Source organism: Rattus norvegicus, chromosome 6, assembly GCF_021556685.1.
Source record: "Rattus norvegicus strain SHRSP/BbbUtx chromosome 6, alternate assembly SHRSP_T2T, whole genome shotgun sequence".
Lineage (NCBI taxonomy): Eukaryota > Metazoa > Chordata > Mammalia > Rodentia > Muridae > Rattus > Rattus norvegicus.
This window is the reverse complement of record NC_141539.1, coordinates 82836124-82848735: the sequence shown is the minus strand read 5'-3', so window position 1 is coordinate 82848735 and position 12612 is coordinate 82836124. Positions and strand designations below refer to the sequence as shown.

Below are 12612 nucleotides of genomic sequence, written 5' to 3'. Positions count from 1 at the left end.
GAATGTTTGGTTCAAATGTAATAATTAGGGTAGATAATTAGATTTCTTAGTTTTTAGAAATTTGCCATAAAAGAAAACCTTGTTATTTTATTTTTAGTATCAAGTAAATATATAGATGAATTGATTAAAAAAACAGGAGATTAACATTCTTTCCTTACTACCCTTCAATCTATAAATCACATAGCTGAATAATGAGCTCTACCAATAATATCTTTTTTGAAAGATTCAATCTGGAATCAATCATATGATTTTGTCTCTTCAGTGTTGTAAGCCACTCTGTCTTTTCATGATTTCTTTAGTCTAGGCATCTTTGACAGTTATGGATCAATTATGCAGAATGCCTCTGTTGAGTGCTGCTCCTTTAACATAACATAACATAACATAACATAACATAACATAACATATCATATCATATCATAACATAACATAACATAACATAACATAACATAACATAATGTATTCAGTCTCCATTTTGCTCATAAGGTGAAATTAAGTTCAGATTCTCAGACTCTGCTTTCCAGAAGGAATTATCCATAGGTGACACTGGAAATTTCTCCTAGAAGGTCATAACATGAGTGTGGTTGTAATACTCATGCTCTGTTATCTCAATCCTCCAAAACTCCCCTGTTCACCAGCCATTCACCACCCCTCTTACCTCACTCAGGACCTATCAGCGTAAGGTTAGCAGATAATACTTTGTATAGTTAGCCCAAACGTAATACTGTCTCTATCCTTGCCTTCTGAAATTCTGAACTTGTTTTTTTTTCCTATAAATATTCTGCCCTAAGAACTGACTTGTACCACAATTAGTCCTGAGTCCTTTTCTGTGGTCCTGAACATTCAGTCTTGTGGTATGCATTCTATAATCTATTCTTGCTTAACTGAGATCAGTGTTCATATGTGTGGTGATTCCTGAACCCCAACAGTCTCAAGGTGGCTCCTTTTCCTCAGGTCTTGATTCAGGCTGTGATGTGACTGCACTATCTCAGCAATGATGATCTTTTTTTCAAGGTGGTCAGCCAAGTGACATATGTGTTACAACAATTCCACCACTAGCCTTGATCCAAGCTTGCTAATTGTAAAGCACCTTGTTTCCCCTTTGTATTCTGTAAGCATTTCATGCAGGAATATATGGGAACCTTGAAATGGACTCTGACTACCTCCAGGCCATCCACTCACTATTTTTTACCCTTTGTGATGCTTCCTATTTTAATCAATAGTACATGAACTTCCAGCTCTGCCTGTCTTTATGCATGTCTTAGTCGCATTTCTCATCTAAGGAATAAACATTTGCTTGTTGTGGTATAAGGATCCACAAATCACTGAAGAATGACATTCTAGACTCAAATAGCATGCAAAATCAAAGTGTGTTTATTTTGCAGAGATTCAGCATACGGGGATCTATCATTCATCAAAATGGAGACCTGGCGGGGAGCTTACAGGCTCAATTTAAAGCTGATTAGGGGAATTTCAGGGAAGGGTAGGTGACCTTTATCCTGATTGGTTGGCTTTATCTCTAGAATTGGTTATGCATATCTCTGGAATCGGCTAGGGCTCTGGGGACTTTCCAGAACCCTTGGTGGGGGTCTGGACACTTTTCACCATTGCTGACTATTCTTGGCATGAGCCAGATGGCGGGGCAGTTTCTGATTGGCTGTCTGCAGGCTATGGTTTTTCCTCATACTTAGCTTTGGAAAACAGAAACTTAGGATTAGTCCTCTGAACTGGCATTTTGCAGCCTGTCATGGAGTCAGCCTGGCCTGATCCTCTCAGTGTAATATGAACTCATAGATGCTTACCTTATTAAATGGGCTGTATGTCCTCATAATTAATTTTAGTTTTTGACCCTATAGCCTCAAGCTTAATAGTCAAGCACTCCAATAGAGCAACATATGTTGCTTGCCTGATGTTTATTCAAATTACCACAGAGTCGATCAGTGGAAGCTCTTTTAAGCTCACATACACTAGCATTCAGCCACGGCCCTACCACTATCTCTTCCTGTCCTAAGGCATTTTCTAGAATTGCTCACTCTCACATGGCCTTTGACAGTAAGGAAGGGATAGGTGGTATATTTTAATTGTTTGGTCACATTAATTGGAGTAATGTAACTTTTTAGAAAATCAACATTTGGAGTTCTTTTACTTTGTACTTTTAGTAAAAAGTAATTGCTTTATTTTGTATTTTGTATTTTATTCTCTTGTGCTATGAAAAAAAAATATTTGTCACATTCTATATGTGTGGACAGCCTATTTCCAAAAGAATTAAAGGGCAAAAATGTACTATAACTATTCAGCAGGGTTCTCTAAAGGAACAGAGCTGACAGATATTGCAAGGGATTTATTAGAGTGGCTTGCAGGCTGCAATCTAGGTTTTTTTTTAACAATGGCTGTCTGCAATAGAAAAGAAAAGAATCCCGTAATTATTCAGTGAGTGAGCCTGGATGTCCCAGCAGTCCCAGCTTGGTGCTAGAGTCTAAAAGAATTCCTAGAGAGCTTCCAGTCTTCAGTCTGTGTTGGAGTCCTGAAGAAGCAGGTTCTAATACCAGTGAAGGAATGCCTCAGCATCAGGTAGATGAAGTTGCCAGCAGGAGTGAGGGCAAGCAGGCAAAGAGCAAATGTTTCCTTCCTCCATATCCTTTTACGTGAGCTGCAGGAAGAAGGTGTAGCTTGGATTTAGGGTGAATCTTCCTACCTCAAGTGATTCAATCAAGAAAACCTCTCATGAATGTGCCTAGATACCTAGGTTTTAGCTGATTTCAGATATCGTCAAGTTAACATCAGAAGTGAGCCATCACAATAATCACTAATATATGTCATCTCCTTTATTTTTGAAGGTGCTGTTTGAGAGTTGATAGTGGCCAGCTATCAACACGTACATATATGCAACATTAAATTGACACAGTATATAGCTTCTCGGCTTTTTGGCTAAGGTCAAGTATAGTATCTGTTTTTATCAGTTTAATATCTGATATGTCCTCTATCTGAGGACAATATATTAATTACCAAGGATGAAGGAACTACTGGACTTAGGTCCTCAGGTACCGTCAGTTGTCCCATCTACATGGATGGAAACTCTGAGATAGTGCAGAATGGGCTTCTCATTGTTTCTACAGAATGTGGCCACATCATCTGTAGCCAGTGCTTCCGTGATTCCTTTAAGAATGCTAACATTTGCCCAACTTGTAGGAAAAAGATCAAACATAAATGGTACCATCCCATTTATATATGAAATGTTCACAACTGCTCAGGATAGACCAAAGGACAGACAACCTGGCTGTCTTTTCTGCATGGTATCTGCCTCCAGTTTCCTGAGCTCAAAAAGACTTTAAAAAATGAATGCCTGATGTAAACTGGTCTTTTGTTTTCCAATCCCTTAGATCTTTTTGTTACCTCCAGTTTGATGCTATGGAGCATGATCCAGGGATCCTCCCAGATCAGCTCAGCGTTTCTGCCCCTCTGGGTGGTCTGAGCCCAGAATAGGAAAAAAGGAGTCATGAATATTGGAGTTGAGCATCATGGCTCCAGTCTCTTTATGGAGCTTACATGTTGGCCAAGAAGTTTCCCTGTTGGGAAAGTTTGCCCCAGTTCTCGTGGGTGCAGAACCTTCTCAAGGCACCTGCCAGTTAGCTATTCTGTCTGCCAAACAGTGACCTGGCCAGACAGTTCATCTAGTCCAAGAATACCAGTACCTAAACTGCCCATGAAAAAGCCTAGCTGGCAGACTTAGTTTTCCTTCCCATGAGAGCAGAGGTGACCTTGATTATGCCTGAAACTTATCATTGATGTGCAGTGTTTTCTGCAAATCAAGAGACTCTGCAGGGCAACCTGTTTCCTAAGAATGAGAAAGTGCAATAAAGCCCGTTCTTCACTTGCTCTTCAGCAATCTGGAAGATGTAGCACTGCTAGTATCCTCAGCCCAGTGCTGCCTGTGGGAGCAGTGCCCAGCCCACCCCATCTCTATTCACCAACTGTTCTCAGGAACCCTACCCAAGCTCCAAAGTTCTTTGCCTGGTACAGCACATTCAAGGCTAATTGGACAAGCAAGTACTTGAATGTCCTTTCTTTTCTGCTAAGATGTGCCCTGTGCTGCCTACTATTCCCTCCAACCCTCAGTTTTTCAGTTCCCACTGCCTAATGTCTGCCCAAGCATAGATACCAGGAGGTGGTAGCAGTAACAATGGCCTTATCAGCTGTTCATTTACATGCTTTTGCCCAAGTCACTGTTGCCCATGTGTCAGAGGGGTTTCCCTACTCAACCTACCACTGCCCTGGCTTTCCCACATCCCTTGAATAGATAGATATTTCCAAAGCTGCTCTTCTGGCCAGTTGAGCTTTGATCCTCTGGACTTTTTTTTTTTTGGAGCTGGGGACTGAACCCAGGGCCTTGCGTTTGCTAGACAAGCGCTCTACCACTGAGCTAAATCCCCAACCCCATGATCCTCTGGACTTTTGACTGCTCAGTAGGTTTTGGTCAGCAAAGTCTCTTCCTCCAAGTGGGACCACATAACAATCTCTGCTCTGGTGCTCTCAGAGATAGCAAAGGTGGTCAGTTGCCCCTGGGGACACTAGGACAGGGTGGCTCATAGAGGATAGTATAGGCTTTGAATGCCAGCCTGCCTCCACCTCCACCCTACTTTCTCAGAGGGCTTCAAGTCAAACCAACAGCCTTTTTGTGTGGCACATCTTTGAGGTGGAAAAGGGACCACTGGGGCTTTGCTAGCAATAACTGACTTTCAGTTTACTGTTCTGAAGGAGCAGGGACTCAGTACAGAATTCACTTTAAATGGAGCTGAAGGGGTGTCCCTCCTCTCTGTGAAAAGAAAATAGTTTTATTCTTCCTTCTGACCTTTTAACTGTTTGACTTCAGTTAGTTTGAATGAGAGTAATAAGTTTGTTTCTTAACATGGACTCAGAGGGTAAGAGCATTAACTCTCATCATTGTGATGCACGGTATGTGTGCTCCCCTTGGAAGTCAAAGCCATTGAGTTCCCTGCAGGCCTCATGGACTTGGTCTTGTTAGTTCTAGTGATAGCCAGACTTCAAGGAGACAAGGCAACCATGCAACCAGTTCACTGGTAAATATGGTGACACCCACTTAAAAATTAGTTTTCTTCTTAAAGACAGTTTATGAAGTAGATCATAAAAGTTCTATTATTTCATCCTAAATTAAATTGAGAAAGAGACGTGTTTAGTTCCTCTAATCAGAAACTGCATTAATAGGAAAAGATTGGTATAGAAAAGATTTTCTTTCCTTTTTACTTAATGTATATAGTTTAACTCTTTTCTTTGTTACATTTAAACCATGCTCACGGATATCAATCTGCTTTGGACTAGTATTAAAGATGGAAATAAAACCATTTGAACAAAAAAAAGAGACACAGTATGATCTATCTATCTATCTATCTATCTATCTATCTATCTATCTATCTATCTATAATTTAATGATAACCACGAGGAAGATGATGAATCTATGAGGAAGTGGAGAAGGCAAGGAGGATTTGAACAGGGAGGGATAGAAATGGTATAAATACAGTGTACTCATGCTGTGAAATGCTTGAAAAATTTTATTTAAAACAGCAGAAAGAAAAGGTCCTGTTGTTCATTAGGAGCTTATGGACTTTGAATGGATGGGGCAGCATGCACACTGTGCTTTGGTACTTGTGCTTGTAGAGTAGAAGATGGTGGCTTTCACAGTAACCGGCTATTTAATGATTATTTAATTTCAAATGAAAAAGACTTTTTAATTCTACCCAGTGAGATAGTAAATCTGTGCTGTTATATAGGTGAAAGACAAGATTCCAGACCTTTTTGAAAAAGAGCCTGTTGAAACTTGTGTTGGTATCATGACCAGAAAGTAGAAGCATTAGTAAAACAGGAAAACTCAGAGCCCAGCTCAAAACCTCAGCGTAAAACTCAGCAAAACCAACCACAGGATGCAAAGATGGTGGGTAAAAAACAGCTGTTGGGCACTGGTGAGATGGCTCAGTGGGATGCATACTTCCTGCTCTTCTGGTACCTACAGGTACCTGCAAACATGTGTATCACACACAGAGACACACAATTAAACATAATAAACACTTGAGTCTGAAGTGTCAGCCATAGGTTCACGATCTTGCTTCCAAGCAAATGTGTGACTAGGGGTGACTATGGAGTCATGAGGTAACTAGGGACGAGGCTTTGAAGGGTATAACCACCCTTGGTTCTAGCTCTGCTCTGTTTACTTCCTGTTCTCTGCCTGTGAGCAGTCACTGCCTCATCTTCTACGGCCTCACATGGAGTTCCCATCATCACGCCTGCCCTTGGCAGACTGAAACCCCTCTGAAATCATCCTCCAAAGCAAACTCTTTCTTCCTTTAGTTCTAACTGTCAGGCATTTTGGTCACAGTGATGTGAACCAATATGGTAGCTCATTACAAAGAGAATCGTATGGACATAATTATTTTTAGGAAAATAAACTCATTAAAAAGGCATAAAACAAATTTCCTACTACAATGACTAAAGACTGGAGAAGTGGCTTTGTTGGTAAAGTACTTTTCTCATATATCAGAAGCACTGGGTTTAAGTCACAGAACCATATGAACATGAAACGAAATGAAATGAAATGAATGAAAACTCCTGGGCACACAGCTAAATTTGAATCCCATATAAGTGACAATGGTGTAGGCATTTCTCTTTATGAAATAGTACATTTTCGAGCCTTATATTTGTTAATATGGCAACTTAATTGTTGAAGTCCCTAAGAAGTATTATAAGTATTGCACAGGATGCCCTTACGCTGAGACATCATTTCTTTTTCTTCTGACGCTCAAATTTTGCCATATGCTTCACATTTTATTTGGCAACTCTCAACATCAAATAGCTGATGGGATGTTTGGTTAATTAAAACATTACTTTTGTTTGGACCCAGTATAAAACCATAAAATCTACGCAAATCAGCAGGGTAGCATTTTGATACACACATACATTAAATAACTTTTGGCATATGTTAATTGTACCAAGTAGCAGCTTTATAATGACATGTCTATGTGTGTGTATATTTTGTTTTTTTTACCCTTTTTACCCTTTTTGTTCCTGTCCTCCCTTCCCTCTTCCACATCCCTAGGAAGCCTTTTACTTTAGTGTTCCTCCATCCTAAGTCTCACACATGACAGAGTACTTGTCTTCCAGAGGATGGCTTTATTTCACTTAAAATTCTATCTTCAGTTCCACCCAGGGTCTTGCGAATGACATGATTTTATTCTTCTTTAGAGCAGAATAATACTTCATTACATAATTCATCAAATATTCTATCTATTCATTGGTGAGTTGCCATACTGATCCCGTAGTTTGGATATTGAGAATAGTATAATAAACATGGGTAAGCAGTTATCGCCATAGGAAACTAACACTGATTCTTCTTGGTGAGCACCCTGCGATCGCATAGCTGGATCTTACTATGATTTTAATGTTTTGGACATCCTTTTCAGTAAAATTACGTAGTAGCTACGCTAGTTGATATACTTATCAGCTGTGTATAGGTTTCCTGTGTTTTTGACTTCTTATCCTTGCCACCATTTGTTGTCTTTTGCTTCTTAATGGTAGCCTGGCTGGGTCAGAATTAAATCTCCATATAATTTTTGTTTGCAGATCTATGATAGCTAAATACATTGGACATTTTCTTTCATGTGTTTGTTGGTTGTTTGTATTTATTTACTTGTGATGGTTCTGTTGTCATTTGCCCTTCACTACTGGATTGTTTGCTTTTTTTGGTGTTTCATATTTGAGTCTTTCTATACACTGTATATTAACTCCCTGTTGGCTGAATAGTTGGCAATGATTTTCTACTATTCTTTAGGCTGTCTCTTCACTTGGGGTGATTATCATTTTCTTCTCTGCTCAGAAGCATCTTGCAATCCTGCCAATTTTTTTCTAAAAGGAGATTCACTTATATCTATTTCGTGCATATGTGAGTATCTGCATTTATGTAGGTGCGGGATGTATATGTCTTGTGCCTGCAGAGCCCAGAGATTGTATTGGATCCTCTAGAACCAGAGTTACAGGTAGTTGCAGCCATCAGGTGAGCGTCATGAACCAAACTTGGCTCCTATGCAAAAGCAGCCACAACTTTACCCACTGGGCATCCCTCCAAGCTCCAAGGGTAACGTTTTACAGTCAGCTCTCACCTTTGTACTCTGAGACCTTGTCTGTCTTTTTTTTTTTTTATTATTAACTTGAGTATTTCTTATTTACATTTCAAGTGTTATTCCCTTTCCCGGTTTCCGGGCCAACATCCCCTTAACCCCTCCCTGTCTCCTTCTTTATGGTTGTTCCCCTCCCCATCCTCCCCCCATTGCTGCCCTCCCCCCAACAATCATGTTCACTGGGGGTTCAGTCTTAGCAGGACCCAGGGCTTCCCCTTACACTGGTGATCTTACTAGGATATTCAATGCTACCTATGAGGTCAGAATCCAGGGACAGTCCATGTATAGTCTTTAGGTAGTGGCTTAGTCTCTGGAAGCTCTGGTTGCTTGGCATTGTTGTTCATATGGGGTCTCGAGCCCCTTCAAGCTCTTCCAGTTCTTTCTCTGATTCCTTCAACGGGGGCCCTGTTTTCAGTTCAGTGGTTTGCTGCTGGCATTCGCCTCTGTATTTGCTGTATTCTGGCTGTGTCTCTCAGGAGCGATCTACATCCGGCTCCTGTCGGTCTGCACTTCTTTGCTTCATCCATCTTGTCTAATTGGGTGGCTGTATATGTATGGGCCACATGTGGGGCAGGCTCTGAATGGGTGTTCCTTCTGCCTCTGTTTTAATCTTTGCCTCTCTATTCCCTCAAAAGGGTATTCTTGTTCCCCTTTTAAAGAAGGAGTGAAGCATTCACATTTTGATCATCCGTCTTGAGTTTCATGTGTTCTAGGCATCTAGGGTAATTCAAGCATTTGGGCTAATAGCCACTTATCAATGAGTGCATACCATGTGTGTGTTTCTGTGATTGGGTTACCTCACTCAGGATGATATTTTCCAGTTCCAACCATTTGTCTATGAATTTCATAAAGGCATTGTTTTTGATAGCTGAGTAATATTCCATTGTGTAGATGTACCACATTTTCTGTATCCATTCCTCTGTTGAAGGGCATCTGGGTTCTTTCCAGCTTCTGGCTATTATAAATAAGGCTGCGATGAACATAGTGGAGCACGTGTCTTTTTTTATATGTTGGGGCATCTTTTGGGTATATGCCCAAGAGAGGTATAGCTGGATCCTCAGGCAGTTCAATGTCCAATTTTCTGAGGAACCTCCAGACTGATTTCCAGAATGGTTGTACCAGTCTGCAATCCCACCAACAATGGAGGAGTACCAAAGTTAAATCAGGAACAGATAAACCATTTAAACAACCCCATAAGTCCTAATGAAATAGAAGCAGTCATTAAAGGTCTCCCTTCAACTGTTTGATTGTGTTTTCCTGGAATTCTTTCGGGATTTTTGCGATTCCTCTCTGTAGGCTTCTACTTGTTTATATATGTTTTCATGTGTTTCTCTAAGGGAGTTCTTCATGTCTTTCTTGAAGTCCTCCAGCATCAAGATCAAATATGATTTTGAAACTAGATCTTGCTTTTCTGGTGTGTTTGGATATTCCGTGTTTGCTTTGGTGGGAGAATTGGGCTCTGGTGATGCCATGTAGTCTTGGTTTCTGTTGCTTGGGTTCCTGTGCTTGCCTCTCACCATCAGATTATCTCTAGTGTTATTTCTGACAGTGGTTAGACTGTCCTATAAGCTTGTGTGTCAGGAGTGCTGTAGACCTGCTTTCCTGTTTTCTTTCAGCCAGTTATGGGAACAGAGTGTTCTGCTTTCGGGCGTGCAGTTTTTCCTATCTACAGGTCTTCAGCTGTTCCTGTGGGCCTGTGTCTTGAGTTCACCAGGCAGGTTGTTTGGTGTTTTCCTCTGGAGTCAGAGATGTGGGCAAAGTGTAGTCTCTTCTGTTTTCCCAGGCGTGTCTGCCTCTCTTAAGGTTTAGCTCTCTCTCCCACGGGATTTGGGTGCAGAGAACTGTTTATCCAGTCTGTCCTTTCAGGTTCCAGCAGTGTCTCAGAAGTAGGGGACCTGCTGCTGCTGTGCCCTTATCCAAGGGAACCTAAAGGTCATATACAGTTTCCTCTTGGGCCAGGGATGTGGGCAGGGGTGGGCAGTGTTGGTGGTCTCTTCCGCTCTGCAGTCTCAGGAGTGCCCACCAGTCCCGGCAGTGAGCTCTCTCTCCCACGAGGTTTGGGAGCAGTGAGCTGGAGGCAGGGAGCACGAGATTGGGACTTCCGCTAAAAACTGGAAGTGTCCAGTCCTAGAGGAATTTTGCCTCTGTGTGTCCCGAGGCCCCCAATCAGGTCGCTTGCAGCAGAAAAGTTGGTCTTACCTGTCGTCCGGAGGCTCAAGTTTGCTTGTGGCGTGTTGCTTATGAGCTCTCCTCGGCGGCAGCAACCAGGAAGATCTGGGCCGCCATTTCTGGGAGCTTCTGTGCACCAGGGTTCCAGATGGCGTTTGGTGTTTTCCTCTGGAGTCAGAGATGTGTGCAGAGTGCAGTCTCTTCTGGTTTCCCAGGCATGTCTGCCTCTCTGAAGGTTTAGCTCTCCCTCCCACGGGATTTGGGTGCAGAGAACTGTTTATCTGGTCGGTCCCTTCAGGTTCCGGTGGTGTCTCAGATGCAGCGGACTTGCTGCTCCTGTGCCCTTCGTCTGTCTTATTGCTGCAATGATGCTACTTCAGGGTAGTTGGCCTTCGAGCTTCCAGGCAATTCTCCTCACATCTTGTCACAGGAGTACTGATATCGCAGATCTGTGCTACTGCACCTAGTGCTTATGGGAGTTCAAGGGATTGAACTCAGGTTACCAGGCTTTGTGGCAAGTGCCTTTACCCACTGAGCCATCTCTTCAGCCCTTTAACCCTCTCTATTATTACATCTGGAGCTGAGGGAAAGTCATCCCCTGAATCTCGAAGTGCTTGCTCTCGTCTGTGTTACTCCAGCAGTTTCAGTGGCAGGCCCGTCGTTATGTTTGATCCGCTCTGAGTGACTCTTTGTACGAAGCGAAGGGTAGAGTCACAGTTTTTGTCTTCATATGTGAGGAATAGGTCATCTTTGAGAGGTTTTTATGGGTCAGGCCTACAAGCTGCAACACAAGTTTTGGTTATATTGCCGTGGCAATGAACCATTCATGTTACAGTTTCATCTAGACTAAAAGGAATGGAAGGCAAGTGAATGCTTATCAACATTGACTTAACACCATGGAAAGGTTGGACAAACCATTTTCCATGCCTTACTCTCTCTGCCTCAGTACACCTGGAGCTATCACATGACAATTTGCAGGTGAGTTGAAATGTGTATGTAGAGGTGACAGAAAATATGGAGTCTAGCACTTTGTCAAGTCCCTAACTATGTAGTTTTGGCAAGTTACTTTTCGTCTCTGAGACTGATTCCTCGCGATCAAATGGAGGTAATAATAAGTGACCTCCTTAGAGGTGGGTTTGTTTTTCTGACAGGGCTTTATGTATTCCATGCTAGCCTTGAACTAGGTATGTACCTGAGGCTGTCCTTGAACTTCTGAATCTTCTACCTCTACCTGCTGAGTGCTGGGACTATATGTACCATGGTGCCTGAGCCTGCACTTGATGCATTTATCAACTGAACTCCATCTGCAGGCCCTCAGGGAGGTTTTAAGCAGACACAATCAGGTAATTCACATGTGATACTTTGCACTGCATCTGGAAGCACAGAAACATAGACACTTCAATGGGTTACAAAATAGAAATGTTTTCCTATGTCCCAGTTTATTTGATTTGAGCACTTTTCGTTTTTTTAAATGTGTTCTAATGGCTAAAAGAAAGTAAGCATTATTTAAACACTGACAGCAGAACTGGTAAGTCTGGCATTTTAGGTATTCATTTTGTGACCTGTCACCCCCAAACCCAATTATAACAAATACGCAATGGTGGTAAATGCGTATGTGTTCTGTGTTAGTAATAATCAAAAACTGGGGAGATTTTAAATATCTATTTGGTAAAGAAATACTTTTAGGACAAGAAAACAATTAAAGATGATGAATATGCCTTACCTTTATCAGTAGTAAATATTTACTTGGTAGCTTGTACACACACACACACACACACACACACACACACACACACACACACCACACTATTCTGACTTTTCACAGAACTTTTTCTGAGCATGATCAGTGTTTGTAGTCCGAAAGAAGTCCCTCTTCAGAATGATGGGTCTTATGAAGACTTAGCCATCAAGTAGCCAGTGGTGCTATGAGAGGCTGTTCAGGTTTTTTTCTCTTCTGGCTTTAATTTACTTTCAGGAGAGAGATAGCTGGCAAGGTTTAAGCAAGCATGATAAAGACTAATTAAAGAGTTGTTCCCCAAATCTCCTTGAAATTAGAGGGTGAGTCGCTGAAATAATTCATATTTCATAATGCGAGATAAGCAAAACTTTGAATCTTAGCAAGAAAATTGAAGAGCTATACGGATTACTCAATTCTTTGCTGTAGAATTGGAAAATTGCATTTGGAATATAATAGAATTTGTGTCTTCAATAAAACCAACTCAGAACAGCTTCGCATCACAGAACTGAATTAGTCCATAACTCC

General features: G+C 41.5%; 1 pseudogene; it reads left to right on the top strand.

The window, feature by feature from the left end:
- The first annotated feature begins 2905 nt into the window (after positions 1 to 2905).
- LOC120093454 (U2 spliceosomal RNA) lies at positions 2906 to 3076 on the top strand (annotated as a pseudogene).
- Positions 3077 to 12612: the final 9536 nt, after the last annotated feature.